At 41.4% G+C, this 16,038-nt stretch overlaps 1 long non-coding RNA gene across 10 annotated transcripts in view; it reads left to right on the top strand.

The window, feature by feature from the left end:
- Nucleotides 1-16,038, top strand: part of LOC309666071 — a 116,886-nt gene that overhangs the window by 16,205 nt on the left and 84,643 nt on the right. For 8 of the 10 annotated variants that reach the window (XR_014266851.1, XR_014266852.1, XR_014266853.1 and 5 more), the window contains exons 2-3: nt 9,211-9,343; nt 9,682-9,780. This is a non-coding gene — a long non-coding RNA (uncharacterized lncRNA). The remainder of the gene's footprint in view (nt 1-9,210; nt 9,344-9,681; nt 9,781-16,038) is intronic. The other 2 variants (XR_014266849.1, XR_014266850.1) reach the window with 1 other exon arrangement.

The raw sequence follows: 16,038 nt of genomic DNA, 5'->3' as shown, positions 1-16,038 counted from the left end.
CAGATAATTGGACACAAATGTTCATAACAACATTATTCACAATAGCCAAAAGGTAAAAACAACCCAAATGTCCATCAATGGATGATGGATAAATAGATCTGGTATATCCATACAATAAAACATTATTCACAAAAAAGGAATTAAGTACTGATGCTTGCTGCAATATGGATGAATCTCAAACACATGCTAAGTGAAAGAAGGCAGACACAAAAGGTCACATATTGTATGATTGCATTTGAAATGTCCAGAGTAGGCAAATCCATAGAGACAGCAGGTTACTGGTTGCCAGAGGATGGGGAGAGGAAGGAATGGAGAGTAACTGCTTAACTGGCATGGATTTTCCTTTTGGGATAGTGAAAATGTTCTGGAACCAGATAGTGATGATGGTTGCACATCATTGTGAATGTACTAAATGCCACTGAATTGTACACTGTAAAATGGTTAAAACTGTGAATTTTATGTGAGTTTCACTGTAGTAAAAAAAGTTCACAGATGTAATTAGCAAACGTGGGTAAATCCAGACATTGTATATTGTGATAAATGATCATTTGTGTTACTCTAAAAATGAGATAAAAATAGTACCCAACACAACATGTGAGTTGAGAAAGGGGTAATCAGTTAAAGCATTTTAAAGTCCTTATGAGACCCTGTGAGAGCCATTGACTTTCAAGTGCTTTTGACTGTAATCCAGTTAGAAAATTGCCACCCAGTGCACACACATACATATATGACTGAAACAAAAATTTCATAAAATAATGCTTGCTGTGTTATATGCTGATATTTTCTAATCTAATTAATTTCATTTTTTAAAATGCTGATTGTGTCCCACTTAAGTTGATTTCATGACCCACTAAACGGATTATAACCCACCACTTGAAAAAACTAGTGTAAAGAGCATGTGGTGACACCCAAGTAAAGATACGGGTAAGAAGAGAAAATAAAGAGAAGAAAGGGTCTTGAGCAGTTCAGTATTGACTCTAATAACTGTATCCACAAGCATCTGCAAGTGGTGAATTGGCAGTATTTTTCAAAATCTTTTGAAGATATCACCCTGTTCCAGTATTGGAATCTCCATGGGGCAAAATATTTCTACTAGTGCACTGGGAACCTTTTGAACAGTTGTGTATTTGTATAGTATTCAGTGAATTGCCAAGATAAAGTTATCTTGAGTTATTCAGTATGGATGTAGCTAATGGAAAGCATTTCATATCCATGCACATTGCCAAATAGTCTACTTCAATTTGAGGCAATCAGAAGGTCTGAGTGGTGGTCTTACACCTTGTTACCTTGGACAAGTCACTTCATTTCTCCTGGTTTCAGCTCCCTTATCTGTAAATTTTTTCCTAAAAAAGAAATCTGTAATTCACTCTAAGTCTACAGAAACCCCTGACTTCACACACTTACACATATACACACAAATGCATTGCATTGAAATTAAGGAAATTTAATGTAAACTCTATGAACCACCCATGGCATTGGCAGTAATCTGTTTTAAAACAGAAAATGATGAGAAGTGATGATATATTAAGCATATTTTTTTCACATCTTTATTGGAGTATAATTGCTTTACAATGGTGTGTTAGTTTCTGCTTTATAACAAAGTGAATCAGCTATACATATACATATATCCCCATATCTCCTCCCTCTTGCGTCTCCCTCCCACCCTCCCTATCCCAGCCCTCTAGGTGGTCACAAAGCACCGAGATGATCTCCCTGTGCTATGTGGCTGCTTCCCACTAGCTATCTATTTTACATTTGGTAGTGTGTATATGTCAATGCTACTCTCTCACTTCGTCCCAGCTTACCCTTACCCATCCCTGTGTCCTCAAGTCCACTCTCTACATCTGCATCTTTATTCCTGTCCTGCCCCTAGGTTCTTCAGAACCATTTTTTTTTTTTTTTAGATTCCATATATATGCATTAGCATACGGTATTTGTTTTTATCTTTCTGACTTACTTCACCGTGTATGACAGACTCTAGGTCCATCCACCTCACTACGAATAACTCAATTTCGTTTCTTTTTATGGCGGAGTAATATTCCATTGTATATATGGGCCACATCTTCTTTATCCATTCATCTGTCGATGGACACTTAGGTTGCTTCCATGTTCTGGCTATTGTAAATAGAGGTGCAGTGAACATTGTGGTACATGACTCTTTTTGAATAATGGTTTTCTCAGGGTATATGCCCAGTAGTGGGATTGCTGGATCATATGGTAGTTCTATTTTTAGTTTTTTAAGGAACCTCCATACTGTTCTCCATAGTGGCTGTGTCAATTTACATTCCCACCAACAGTGCAAGAGGGTTCCCTTTTCTCCACACCCTCTCCAGCATTTACTGTTTGTAGATTTTTTGATGATGGCCATTCTGACTGGTGTGAGGTGATACCTCATTGTAGTTTTGATTTGCATTTCTCTAATGATTAGTGATGTTGAGCATTCTTTCATGTGTCTGTTGGCGATCTGTGTATCTTCTTTGGAGAAATGTCTATTTAGGTCTTCTGCCCAGTTTTGGATTGGGTTGTTTGTTTTTTTGTTATCGAGTTGCATGAGCTGCTTGTAAATTTGGAGATTAATCCTTTGTCAGTTGCTTCATTTGCAAATATTTTCTCCCATTCTGAGGGTTGTCTTTTCGTCTTGTTTATGTTTTCTTTTGCTGTGCAAAATCTTTTAAGTTTCATTAGGTCCCATTTGTTTATTTTTGTTTTTATTTCCATTTCTCTAAGAGGTGGGTCAAAAAGGATTTTGCTGTGATTTATGTCATAGAGTGTTCTGCCTATGTTTTCCTCTAAGAGTTTTATAGTGTCTGGCCTTACATTTAGGTCTTTAATCCATTTTGAGTTTATTTTTGTGTATGGTGTTAGGGAGTGTTCCAATTTCATTCTTTTACATGTAGCTGTCCAGTTTTCCCAGCACCACTTATTGAAGAGGCTGTCTTTTCTCCATTGTATATTCTTGCCTCCTTTATCAAAAATAAGGTGACCGTATGTGCGTGGGTCTATCTCTGGGCTTTCTATGCTGTTCCATTGATCTGTGTTTCTGTTTTTGTGCCAGTACCATACTGTCTTGATTTCTGTAGCTTTGTAGTATAGTCTGAAGTCAAGGAGCCTGATTCCTCCAGCTTGGTGCTTTGTGATGACCTAGAGGGGTGGGATATATATCCCAATATATCCTTTGGGATAGGGAGGGTGGGAGGGAGGCTCAAGAGGGAGGGGATATGGGAATATATGTATGCATATAGCTGATTCACTTTGTTGTACAGCAAAAACTAACACAACATTGTAGAGCAATTATACTCCAATAAAGATGTATAAAAAATTTACAGCATGAGAAAGAAATATTATTTTCTTGGAATATAGGCACGAAGTTCCCATTGACAAGAAAGGCACTGCATTGTGTTGCTGGCTGTGCTCTGTAAAGCTCCTCCTCTGACCTGTTTCCAATGTCTTCTATGAAGACAAGCAGAAATTTTCTCAAGCCTCTCTTAGCCTGACCTTCAGTGACTGCCTGGGGGTTGAGGAGAGGCATGCAAGGATCTGTGTGGGAAGAAAGTAGGGCTGCTATCACAAAGATTACAGTTTATGCTTTCCTTATCTTGCCACCCTTGGTTGCTCTGGCCTTTTGGTTTCCTCCCATTAACAGGAAGCTTAAATAGTGTGTTTATAATCAGTTATGCCTCTGAAGTAGATACTTTTGGCACCACTCACATCCCCTTGGCACTCAGTATTCCTGTACTGTACAGGATACTGATTCCTGTACACCGATAGCTTTCTATTGCCAGTACCTGCATCCCTTAGCCTGAGAGCTTCTCTGACCACACGAGCATGCTGGGTGCCAGGCTGACTGGAAGTGCCAGGGAGTTAACATCCTTGGGAACTGCTCCCATGACAGATGGGAGTTAGTAGCTAAATTCTCCATCTTTCTCATCCTTGAGGTGGGACAATTCTCAGGTGTGCTCTCCACCACCTCCCAGGGTTGCACAATAGAAATGAGCCCCAGTTCCCCATGGTAGTAACATACTTGTGAATGCATCCTCCTCTGGCTACCTTCCCTTCCCTGGCTCACTGCCCCCTCCCCTACCAATGCTTCTGGAGATCATCTTCCAAATAAACTAGCCTCAATCCTAGTCTCAGGGTCTATTCTGGAGAAACTTATTCTAGGCTAGTTTAATATCAAGCAAACTAATAAAATAATATTAGAATGAACATATTGGGACTTCCCTGGTGATGCAGTGATTAAGAATCTGCCTGCCAATTCAGGAGACACGGGTTCGAGCCCTGGTCCGGGAAGATTCCAAATGCCACGGAGCAACTAAGCCCGTGCGCCACAACTACTGAGCCTGCGCTCTAGAGCCCGCGAGCCATAACTACTGAAGCCCGCGTGCCCTAGAGCCCGTGCTCTGCAGCAAGAGAAGCCACTGCAATGAGAAGCCCACGCACCGCAATGAAAGAGTAGCCCCCGCTCGCCGCAACTAGAGAAAGCCCACGCGCAGCAACGAAGACCCAACACAGCCAAATAAATAAATAAATAATGAACATACTGTTAATAAATCTTCTAACAGTTTAAATGCTTCACTTCACATCCAGCAATCCTAAAGACCTAGAATTCGCTTCGAGTTTACCTGGTGTTATCCCTTCAGTATTATTGTTACAGAATTCTTTTCAGGTAAAGATCGAGTTTAAGGAATAATCCCCAAACCAAGGAAGTCTGTCCCACATATTTGAGTTCAGATGGATAGTTAGCTACTTGCTTTCTCAAAGCAAATTCGTATAATGTATATTATTTCTCAGCATATTAAGATACTTCTGTGTATAATAAAAGACATTCTTAACGTATTGATGTTTTGGTTTTACTCACCTTTGCCCATTTTTGGAAACAAAAATGGAAAGCGAGGATAACTTTGCTGAAGGAAGAGAGATGGCTGACGCTGGTGCATGTATAGGCATGTATGTATGTGTGGACCAGGAGTCCTCAGCATTCTTTGCCCTCCACGCTCTCTTCCTTCAAAAACATGAACACAACGACAACTAAAATATTCTGGCAAGTTTAGGTTTATGGATGTGCCATGAGTTAAGTTTGGTAAACAGCTCCACTTAATATTTTTATAGGTCAAGAATCGTAAGAGTATCACAAAATTGAAACAACATCAGGGTCCCATAGCCCAAGATGCTAGAAATCTTCTAGCACCAAGATAAATTTTACTCCCCAGCCATTAAAATATTTCTTCTTCAATCCCAATCCCAAATCCAGAGATTCAGGCCTGAAGCTTAGTTCCGTAGCCTGCTTCGAATATTTGTCTTCCAGGTAATTTAATATTAATTTCACTGTTTTTTTTTAACAGTGTAATTGCTACCTGATAAGGACTGAACCTTATTCTAATTTCATGTTTAATTGAATTACATATACTCTATGGTTTATATGAAGAAGAAGAAGAAAAAAACTCCTAGTCACAGGTTTGTGTCATAATACTTTCAAAGAAATCCTTGAGTCAACATAGTGCAGTGCAAGGATACCTACTGGTCCAGTCCCAGATTTTCTAATTCTCCATCTCTTTGCTCATCAATTCACAATGAAAGACTTTGTACGCTTTCTGTAACCAGTATCCTTGTAAACATAACACCTTTCTCGTCCTCCCTTCCCCACCCATGTCTTCTTTCCAGAGGAAACTGGGGCAGGCGTTAATAAACATCTATTCTGGTTATTGTTTGAGCCTCCCCAGGTCCATTCTCTGTTCTCCTCTGCTCTGTTCTTTGTACTGGGAGGCTGGCCTATGTGAACTGTGTCATCCTCTGACCAGTGGGAGGCACCAACAGTAGACCAGATTGTAGGAGGAGAGAGATGCCAGGGTGTTTATTCCCTCCCACTCACTCACTGCCTCAGTGTGGTTCTATCAGTGGCCTCATCACCAGAACTACAGCTGTGGTTGGGCAGTCCCCTCTTGACTCCAGCTGTCAACCAGGCTCTGGAAATAGGGTTGACTCCCCCTGCTGTTCAGGCAGGGGATTACAACAGCCCCCTCTGTCCCTAGTCTCTGGGGGAGTCTCAACATCCCTCGCTGGCTCCTCTAACTCTGCCTATATCTCTATAAATAGTTCCTTTATTGAAAAGCCTCTACACAGTAAAGTTGGGTATGCTCTCTATTTCTTGCTGAGCCCCTGGCTAACATAGCCTCCGACCTTCAAGTTTTCAGCAGTCCATGACACAGTGACAGATTTAGGGATCGCAGTCATTTCTCTGAGCCTGGAATCAAGTAAGTACCTGTGCAAATAGGGACATCACATTTCCCTCTGAGCACTCCCAATGCTCAGAGGGAAACGATGTCAGAAATTTCGAAAAAAAAAAGAAGAAAAATAGACGTGTTTGTCTGCAGCACACTGTGCCATTTGATCTAGAAGCTCATAGAAAAATATACTTGCATCTTTTAGGGTCAAGAATGGTATTTTCTGGGAACTGAAACAGAATTGGGGAAAATCTGGTCATTTATTTAGCTATTGGTATATATATCAGTTAGCTATGGCCCCCCAAATTCTGTGTAACAAACCACCCCAAAGCTCAGTACCTTAGAATAATAATCGTTTAATCTCACAAAGCTGCAGGTCAGCTGGGCAGTGGCTCTTCACCCTCCTTAGATGGATGACTAATTAAGACATGCTCTTCTCATGGTGAAGACAGAGGTACAAGAGGCAAGCCCAACCACTCAAGCACATTTCAAGCCCCTGTTTATGTCACATCTGCCAAAGCAAGTCACATGGCCAAGCCCAGAGTCAAGGGGTGAAAGGGAGAAGGTGTAAATATTTTTGACAATAATCTACCACAGCAGGTAAACTACAGGAAAGTCACTCAAAGGCAGGCTACAATTTGTTCAGTTAAAGCGAGGAGAATTTTGGTTTCAGTTTTCCTCTCATTCATCACGGGTGAACTAGAGTGACTTTTTAAAATAGGCTAAATTTCTTGGCATCTAGAAAGTTTCTTATTACAGAGATGATATTGCCCTAGAAATAGAGGCATTTGGAGGTTTCAAATATTAAGCAAATGTTATTGTTATGGAGGTTCCATTATCTGTTCATGACTAAACTGGGATTGCCAGACTTGAGACCTGAATCTAGCCTTGTCCATTTTTTTTTTCTTGCAAGGTTCAGATCCCAAAAGAATTACTCTCATTCTGAATCCTGGGCTGAGAATCAGCACATCCCACTGAATATCCCTGTTTGTGATTCCACAATCTGGATAGCCAAAAAGAGGTCAAAGGATCCAAAATGAATACTTTCTTATCTACACAGGCTTTCCTTAATTAGTGACTAATTTGTACTTTAACTGAGGTTTATTCAATTTGGAAGGGGTTAAAGTTGAAGATTCTAACAGCTCTCACCAGTTTAGTATCCACTAATCTTTCTTAGCCCAAGGAGAGGGGAAAAAGTGCTTCCTTTGCATAGTATTGAAAAGGAGCAAAAAGTCCTTAGTTATCTTGGTCATCTTTGGGAAGGAAAGAATTGTTTAAAATGCTGAGCCCAGCAAAGAAAACAGCTAGAAGATCTGCAAGAAATCTCCGTTATGCTCCCAGCACAGTGTGTGAAGCCAATGAGTGTTTATAAATGATAAGTTAATTTCAAAAGAAACATTAGCTTGGGATTCTAGCTGTCGAGGGACAGTATAGAAATTCAGAGTAGAGAGATACCAATATAGTTTGCAGTCATGACAAACCATGTCGTTCAGATGATACTGGGACTGGACTTGAATAAGTTGGTTTGAATAAAGAAAAAGGAAAATGCACTGGGAGACAGTATGAGTAAAGTTTGGAGTTATGAATAAACATGATACATGGCGTAGTCTGTAGGGGGTAGTGAGGAGACCATCTTGATCAAAATGGAGAAGCAGTCATGAATTAAGTGGGTTAGAGATTGTACTGCCAGATCGTGAGGGTCTTAATAGGTGAAGGCCATTTCGATGTTATGTGGTGGATATTAGAAGCTGTTGGATTTCTTGGTGGGGAGATTATTTAGTGCAAACATCTCCATTTGTCACAACAGGCTGGTTTTCCGTATGATGCTAGGACAGCTTTTGACTTGATAGTAATGATTGTGGTGGATGAAAAAGGAAATGATTCACATGTATTTTAACTTCTTTACAAACTTGTTTTTAGCCTGAATCATAGGAAGAGTCTGTAGCCTTTTCCCATGGTTTTTGTTGGCAGCAGCTGTATGTTCCCATGGGAACACACATACTTACCTATCCAAACCTTCCTCTTTTATTTATGCCCTCAGCTTCTGTTCACTTGGATGTTTTCATCTTTTCTATGGAGCATATTCACATATAAGTTTAGAGCACAGCCCATTTTTCTTTTGCAACTGAGGATTCATTCTGAATATTTTCAAATATATAAAACTCCAGGTAAAACTCCAAACCAAATATGATGGGAGGAGGCATTTGGATAGACCATAGAGTGATAACATCACTTTGAACACCATCTGTGGTAAACATTTTAGCTTTCTTCAGTGACCAGATAAAGGAAAGATGGCTCAGAGTGCTTCTTCGGTGGCTAATTCTGGAAAGCCTTTGCTAAATTTTAATCCAAAATAGGAAGACTCTCCCTCCCTCGTGTTCAAGAAGCTTGCAGTGCTGGGGGTGACATTGCCCTTTTCATCTCCTGGAGAGAAGTTCTCCTCTGACCATAACAGCAAATCAGCAAACACTTACTGAACTCTTTACTCATAGAGGACACACTAATTTCTATGTTACTTTGTTCCTTGCCAAATTCCAATGGCTTGAAATCCAAAATAGATGACGTTAAATAAGAGCAGTTGTATGTTTTCAAGAAACTCTTGAGTTTGGTTACTGTAGGTTTTCTAAGATACTGCTTTCTTTAGTTTATACCAAAAACATCTATTGAGCTAGCTTCTAGACTAAGTGCTGGTGATTCAGACATGAATAATACTTCCTCTGGAGTGTTTCAGGTAAGACAAATACATAATAAGCTATAATAAAATTTAATAAGTCCTTCAACAGAAGTGCACAAGTTCTGTGGGAATGTTGAAGAAAACAATTCTGTGGTTCCAGGGTGGCCTTCACAGAGCAGAAGGCATTTGGGCAAGTCTCAAAGGGTGAGCAGGGTCTCCCTAAGTGGAGTAGGAGCACTTAAGGCAGAGAAGAGAATGAATAAAAGCACCAGTACATCAAAGTGCAGTGCTGGCTGTTATTTCTTTTCATTCCAGATGACACAAGTCAGGAATCCAGGGAGAGACAAGTGTCTGGGAGGCTGCCCTCCTCAAGGATGGTTTTCCCAGCTCAGCCCTGCTGCAAGCAGAAATTTCAGGACTGCAGAATCAGGCTGATTAAATCATAAGGGTAAGACTTCCTGAGGAGCAAAATATTTGCAAACACTTTCATGGAAATGGGACAGTGGACTCAAAATAACTGCAGGTTTTCCAGACTATCCGGAAACATGATTTCTGGAGGAGGAGCCATACTCTTCTAGAAGGAATCTAAGGGAAATGCCACAAGGTTTTAAGAACTTCAGGTGGTCCCAGCCTCCTTCCATGGTCCCAGGAATGCTTCCTTGTGGTTTTCCTGACCATGTATTCTTCACTTTACTATGAGTTCACTCCCTGTATTGTTTTCCTAGGGCTACCATAACAAGTTACCACAGGCGTGGCTTAAAACAACAGAAATTTATTCTCTCACAGTTCAAGAAGCCAGAAGTCTGAAATCAAGGTGTCAGCAGGATTGGTTCCTTCTGAAGACACTGAGGGAGAATCTGTTCCATGCCTCTCCCCTAGCTTCTGGTAATTACCAGCAATCCTTGGCCCTTATAGATGCAGCACTCCAGCCTCTGCCTCCATCTTCAAAATGCCTCCTTCCCTGTGTCTCTGTGTGTCTTAAAGCTCCCTTTCCCCTCTCTTTACATGGATACCAGTCATTAGATTTGGGGCCCATCCTAAATCCTGGATGATCTCATCCCAAGATTCTTAATTACATCTGCAAAGATCCTATTTTCAAGCAAGGTCATATTCACAGGTTCCAGGAATTAGAACTTGGACATACCTTTTGGGGGGACAGTATTCAACTCACTATGTCCCCCCTTTCATTGCCCACATCCGGTGGCTTCTGAGCACTTGTAGCTGGGCTGTTAGACCTTGTCCAGAAACTGGATACTGGGATGGAAAGACACAGTACCGTAACTCCCATTGGCGAGGAGTAAAACAAAGGTCCAGATTATCCAGAGTTTTCTTACTAGAATCTTTGACCAGAGGCTCATCAAAGATGTGAGCTCTACCTGCAAAAGGACCAGAGTAAAAAATTTTACTAGAGAAAGGTGGGGCTACTTTAAACACACCTTTTTTGCTTTTTACAATCTCTGTGGTTGTCATATGTTCATCCTCTTGTGAATGGGAACAGATTATTTATAACACTAACAGTTAAATGAAATGTTGGCTTCTGATCCCTTAGCTAGTAGGCAGCTGCAGGGTCCACCAGAGCCAAGAGGCTCAGCGAGGAAGGCTAGTTCACAACATTTATTGAGGGTAGAAGGGTTAGCCAATTGCTTCCTGCAAAATCCCAGATCAGTTTTTGTAGAGCAACACTTTCAAAATGGATTGAGTAAAGCTACTTCTACCTTACTTTCCCACAAATCACTTTTCTCTCTTTGCTTATAGCATATTCCCAAGAATCTTGGAATTCAGGATGACTTTGCCAAGAAAGTTTTATTTCTTAGCTAATTACTATATAATTTCCTGGAGCAAAATCACAGGTTGGGGGTCATAAATAAAGCCTGCTCAACCTTGGTCAAATCTAATTTCCCCTACTCCATGCCTGCATGCAACAGCTGAACATGGCTGGAGAAAGACCCAACCTTGCTGACTGCTCTCACTTTAAATTATGATCACTAAGCTCAAGTGGGCCTTTGGTGCTACTTGGCCATCTCTCTCCATTTCTCTCATCTATTCCCAATCCTGAATGACTATCCCATACCTTCTTCTCTCTCCTCAATCCTCCAACAACTCTTCCTCCTCAATTCTCAAATACCAGCTGACTTCGTTGCTTCTGTGAAAAATATTGCAATTCAGAAGAGAATCTCTACACACTCCCCCACTCTCTGTGGCCATAGCTTCTGCCTTCTCTCTTTTACCCTCGATGAACGTGTGCTCCTAAGGAAGCCCCCTCCAGTTGTGCACTGATCCCATTCCCTCTCATTTACTAAGGATATCACTTCTGTAGTTTTCCCTCTTTTTCCTGCCTCATCAGTTTTTCCCTCTTGACTGGATCAGTCCCATCAACATGCAAATGTGCTGCAACATTTCCCATTTTATACACACACTCACACACACACACACACACACACGCAGACTCTCTCTCTCTCTCTCTCACACACACACACACACACACACACACACACACACACGCTCCTCTCTTTGAGCCCCACATCTCCCTCCAGCCACTGTTCAGTTTCTCCACAACAAAACTGTTTGAAAAAGTTGTCTATACAGGCTGTCGCCGATTGCTCTTCTCTTTGGAACTCACTCCCTATCCTGAAGCACACCTCCAAAATTGATCCTGCCAAGGTCACCATGGTCTGCAAATTGCTAAATCCAACCATCAGTCCTCAGTCCTCACCTTAGTTGGCCCTTCTGCAGCATGTGACACAGTCACTCTCTTCCTCCTGCTAGGAGCACTTTTTAAACTTGCCTTCCAGGACTCCACTCTCTTTTTCACCAGCCTCTCCTCAGTCTCCTTTGCTGGTTTCTTCTCATTTCCTTGACCTCTAAATGTTGGAATGCTATAGAGCTTTGGACAGCTTTTCTCTCTAACCTCACTCGCTTTTGGGGTGATGCTAGATCATTTCATGCTGTGGCCGCCCCACCTGTATCCCTTCAACACTCGCCAGTACACACAGAAGGCTGCTTGCTGGCAACCTTTCTTCTGAGTCTCCCTGGGTTAGGGGAGGGGTTAATGGCCCCTGGGGCGAGGGGCTCTCCTCTGAGGAAGCTGGAAGTGCTGGAGAGTTAATGCCCCCAGAGCAGCCCTCAACCGAAGATGGACGGTAGTTTGGTGGATAATTAACCTAGCTTTCCAATCCCTCAGTTAGGATACCTGTCACGGAGCCCAAGCTCGCTCTGCTCGCTGCACAACAGGCCAATAAATTGGGAGACTAATTGTTGGGGCAAGGAATAACGACTTTAGTCAGAAAGCCAGCAGACCAAGAAGATGGCAGACTAGTGTCTCAAAAATACCGTCTTCTCTCAGTCCGAATTCGGGCTCCTTTTATACAGAGGAAGGGGGGAGGGGCCCACCGAGATGCCGACCAATGGCTGAGCGGGACTGCTAACGGTCGCTTGCTAACGGTCGCTTGGTAACAGTTGCTCCCTAACGGTCGGTCGGTCGCTCGTTTGGGAGAGGGGCCCCCTGCGATGCCGACCAATGGCTGAGCGGGACTGCTAACATCGCTCGCTAACAGCCGTGAGCCTGCCCCGCCCCTATTACATTCCTTGGAAGCCTGTTCTACACTCACTCCCAGAATTCCACAATGGGACAAATTTCAGTTGCCAGCGGAGGTAACTTCTTTCGTAATGCACATTTTATTGATTCTCTTCCTTTTCCTGTCTCACTTCTCTTCTCTACTGGTAATTCTTGAACTCTCCTCACAAACTACTTGCACTCAAATTCTTGTCAAGGTCTGCTTCTAGGGGAGCCCAAACTAAGACACGTACTGTTTATATGCCCGTGACCACCACACTTACATCTCCGGTCCAAACATCTCCCAGCTTCCAGAATCACTGTTCAATAGCCTTCCCCCACAGCTGTGTGTGGGTGTCTAATAGCCGTGTCACACTTCATATGTCCCTAAGTGAGCTCCTGGTTTCCCCTCCAAACCTGCACTCCTCAAGCTGAGGTCAGTTTGATGCCAGTCCTTCTTTCACATGCACGTATAACCCAACAACGACGTCTGTAGGCTCCATCTTCAACATAGATGCAAATCTTACCTTTCCTCTACCTGTTGGCCCTCACCCAAGCTACCTTGCCTCGATTATTGAGATAATTTCTAAACCGTTTTTTCTCTTGGTCTCTCGCCCCATTAAAGTTTCTTTTCCTCACAGCAGCCACAAGGATCCTCTTAAACCATAGTCAGATCATGTCACTCCTCTGCTCAAAACTTGCCAATGACTTCATCTCAGAGCAAAAGCCAAAGCCCATCGTATGGCATATAAAGCCCTATATGGTCTGCTGCCTGTCTTTCCCTTTGATCTCATCTCCTGCCACTCCCGTGCTGTTTCTGTTGTAGGATCATTCGTTGCCTGTGCCCCTAAACATGCTCTTCCTAGGGCCTTTGCACTTTTTCTCCTGCAACCTGGAACATTTTTATTCCAAATATCTGCATGGTTTGCTTCTTTACTTCTTTAAAGTCTCTAGTGAAATATCACCTTATTTAGAAGGGTCTTCTTTGTGTGGTATGAGGTGCATGTTCTCTGATCACGCCCTTGCTCAACTCTGCTTTCTCCTGCATGCTGCTTTTCTCAGACTCCTATGTTAGCTGGCTTCTGGTCAGATTCAATCAACTCACAAGCTTGGAGAGTTGGAGGAAGGAAAAGGGAGGGAGGGATATTTTCTCCTGTCTCAGGCTGCATCTCCAGGCAGCAGCGAGTCTCTCTTATGGCTCCAGTTCCCTTTGAACTAGCTTCTAGCTTCTTCCAGGACATTCCAGCCTCCAGGATCTGATAGCACAGTATTTTTTGTCCCTCCATCATAGGAATTACCATTCTGTTGCTGATTTCTGGGTTCCTTTACTCTTACTCATTTGGCCTCTCAGGTCTTCCAATATCCATGTAACCAATTCTTTCCATTAAATTTCTCTCTTTTAAAATACTCAGAACTATTTCTATTTTATCCATTGAATCCTGATTGACACCTTGTATCAGTTTCAGTCCCCAAAGGAAATTTGTAATTTGAGGAGAGTTCAATAAAAAGGACTATTTACATAGGTGTTGGTTTGGTTTTAGAAAAACAGCAAGGGTTTGTACAGTAACTCTTGGCTAGTAACAGGATCCAATACATAGAAAACCCCAAAGGAGCCACAAAAAAACTACCAGTTCTAACAGATGAAGCAAAGTGGCAAGGTACAAGATCAACACTGAAAAATTAGTCATGTTTCTATACACCAGCAATGAACAATTTGTAAAGAAAATTAAGAAAACAATTTCATTTACTGTAGCATCCAAAGAATGAAGTACCTAGGAACAAATTTAACCAGAGAAGTTAAAAGACTTGCCTACTAAGAACTACAAAACATTGTTGAAAAAATTAAAGAATACCTAAATAAATGAAAAGACATGTTCTGTGTTCATTGATAAATGACTTAATATTGTTGAGATGGCAAAATTACCCAAAGCATTCTACAGATTCAATGCAATCTGTATCAAAATTTTAATGACCATTTTTGCAAAAATAGAAAATCCACTTCTTAAATTGATATGGAATTTAAAGGGTCCCAAATAGCCAAAGTAGTACTGAAAGAGAAGAATAGAGTTGGAGGACTCACATTTCCCAATTTCAAGACTTATTACAAAGCTACAGTAATCAAAGCTATGTTATTGGCATAAATATAGACAGATAGGCCAATGGAATAGAATTGAGGGTCCTTACTAAAACCCATACATCTATGGCCAATTAATTTTAGACAGAGGTACCAAGATCATTCAGTGGGGAAAGAATAAAAATCTCTTCAACAAATGGTACTGGAGCAATTTGATATCCACATGCAAAAAGATTGAAGTTGGACCTCTACCTCACACCATGTACAAAAAAATAAAATAGATCAACAATCTAAGTACAAGAGTTAAATCCATAAAACTGTTAGAAGAAAACATGGGTATAAATCTTCATGACCTTAGATTTGGCTACAGATTTGGGGTATGACACCAAATGCATAAGAAATAAAAGAAAAAATAGATAAATTGGATCTCATCAAATTTAAAAAACTTTGTGCATCAAAGGACATTATTGAGAAAGTGAAAAAACAATAAAGAGAATGGGATAATTTATTTGCTAATCATATAAATAATACGAGTCTAGTATCCAGAATATACAAAGAACTTTTACAACTCAACAACCCAATTTAAAAACAGGCAAAGGACTTGAATAGACATTTCTCCAAAAAGGTATACAAATGGGGCTTCCCTGGTGGCACAGTGGTTAAGAATCCGCCTGCCAATGCAGGGGACACGGGTTCGAGCCCTGGTCCAGGAAGATCCCACATGCTGCAGTGCAACTAAGCCCATGCACCACAACTACTAAACCTGTGCTCTAGAGCCCATGAGCCACAACTACTGAGTCCACGTGCCACAACTACTGAAGCCAATGCGCCTAGAGCCTCTGCTCCGCAACAAGAGAAGCCACCACAATGAGAAGCCCGCGCACCAGAACAAAGAGTAGCCCCCGCTCCCCACAACTAGAGAAAGCCCACGTGCAGCAACGAGGACCCAACGCAGCCAAAAATAAATAAATAAATTTATAAAAAAGATATACAAATGGACAACAAGCAAATGAAAAGAGGCTCAGTATCATTAGTCATTAGGGAAATGCACATCAAAACTGCAGTGAGATACGACTTCACACCCACTAGGATGGCTATAATTTTAAAATGTAAAATAATCAGTGTTGGCAAGGATGTGGAGAAATTGGAACCCTCTTACAATGCTGGTGGGAATTTAAAATGGTGCAGCCACTGTGGAAAACAGTTTGGTGGCTCCTCAAAAAACTAAACATAAAATTACCATATGAACCAGCAATTCCACTGCTAGGTACATACCCAAAAGTATTGAAAACATGTACTCAAATACACGTGCATGCATGTTCATAGCAACACTATTTACAAGAGCTGAAAGGCGGGACAATCTAGTTTCCATCAGTGAATGATAAATTGTGGATAAACAAATTGTGGCATATTCATATAATGGAATAATATTCAGCCATAAAAATAATGAAATTGATACACGTTACAACATGAATTGTAACAAAAACATTATGCTAAGTAAAAGAAACCAGGCACA

Source organism: Balaenoptera physalus, assembly GCF_965194825.1.
Source record: "Balaenoptera physalus genome assembly, chromosome: 8".
NCBI lineage: Eukaryota > Metazoa > Chordata > Mammalia > Artiodactyla > Balaenopteridae > Balaenoptera > Balaenoptera physalus.
This window is presented reverse-complemented; position numbering and strand designations above follow the sequence as displayed.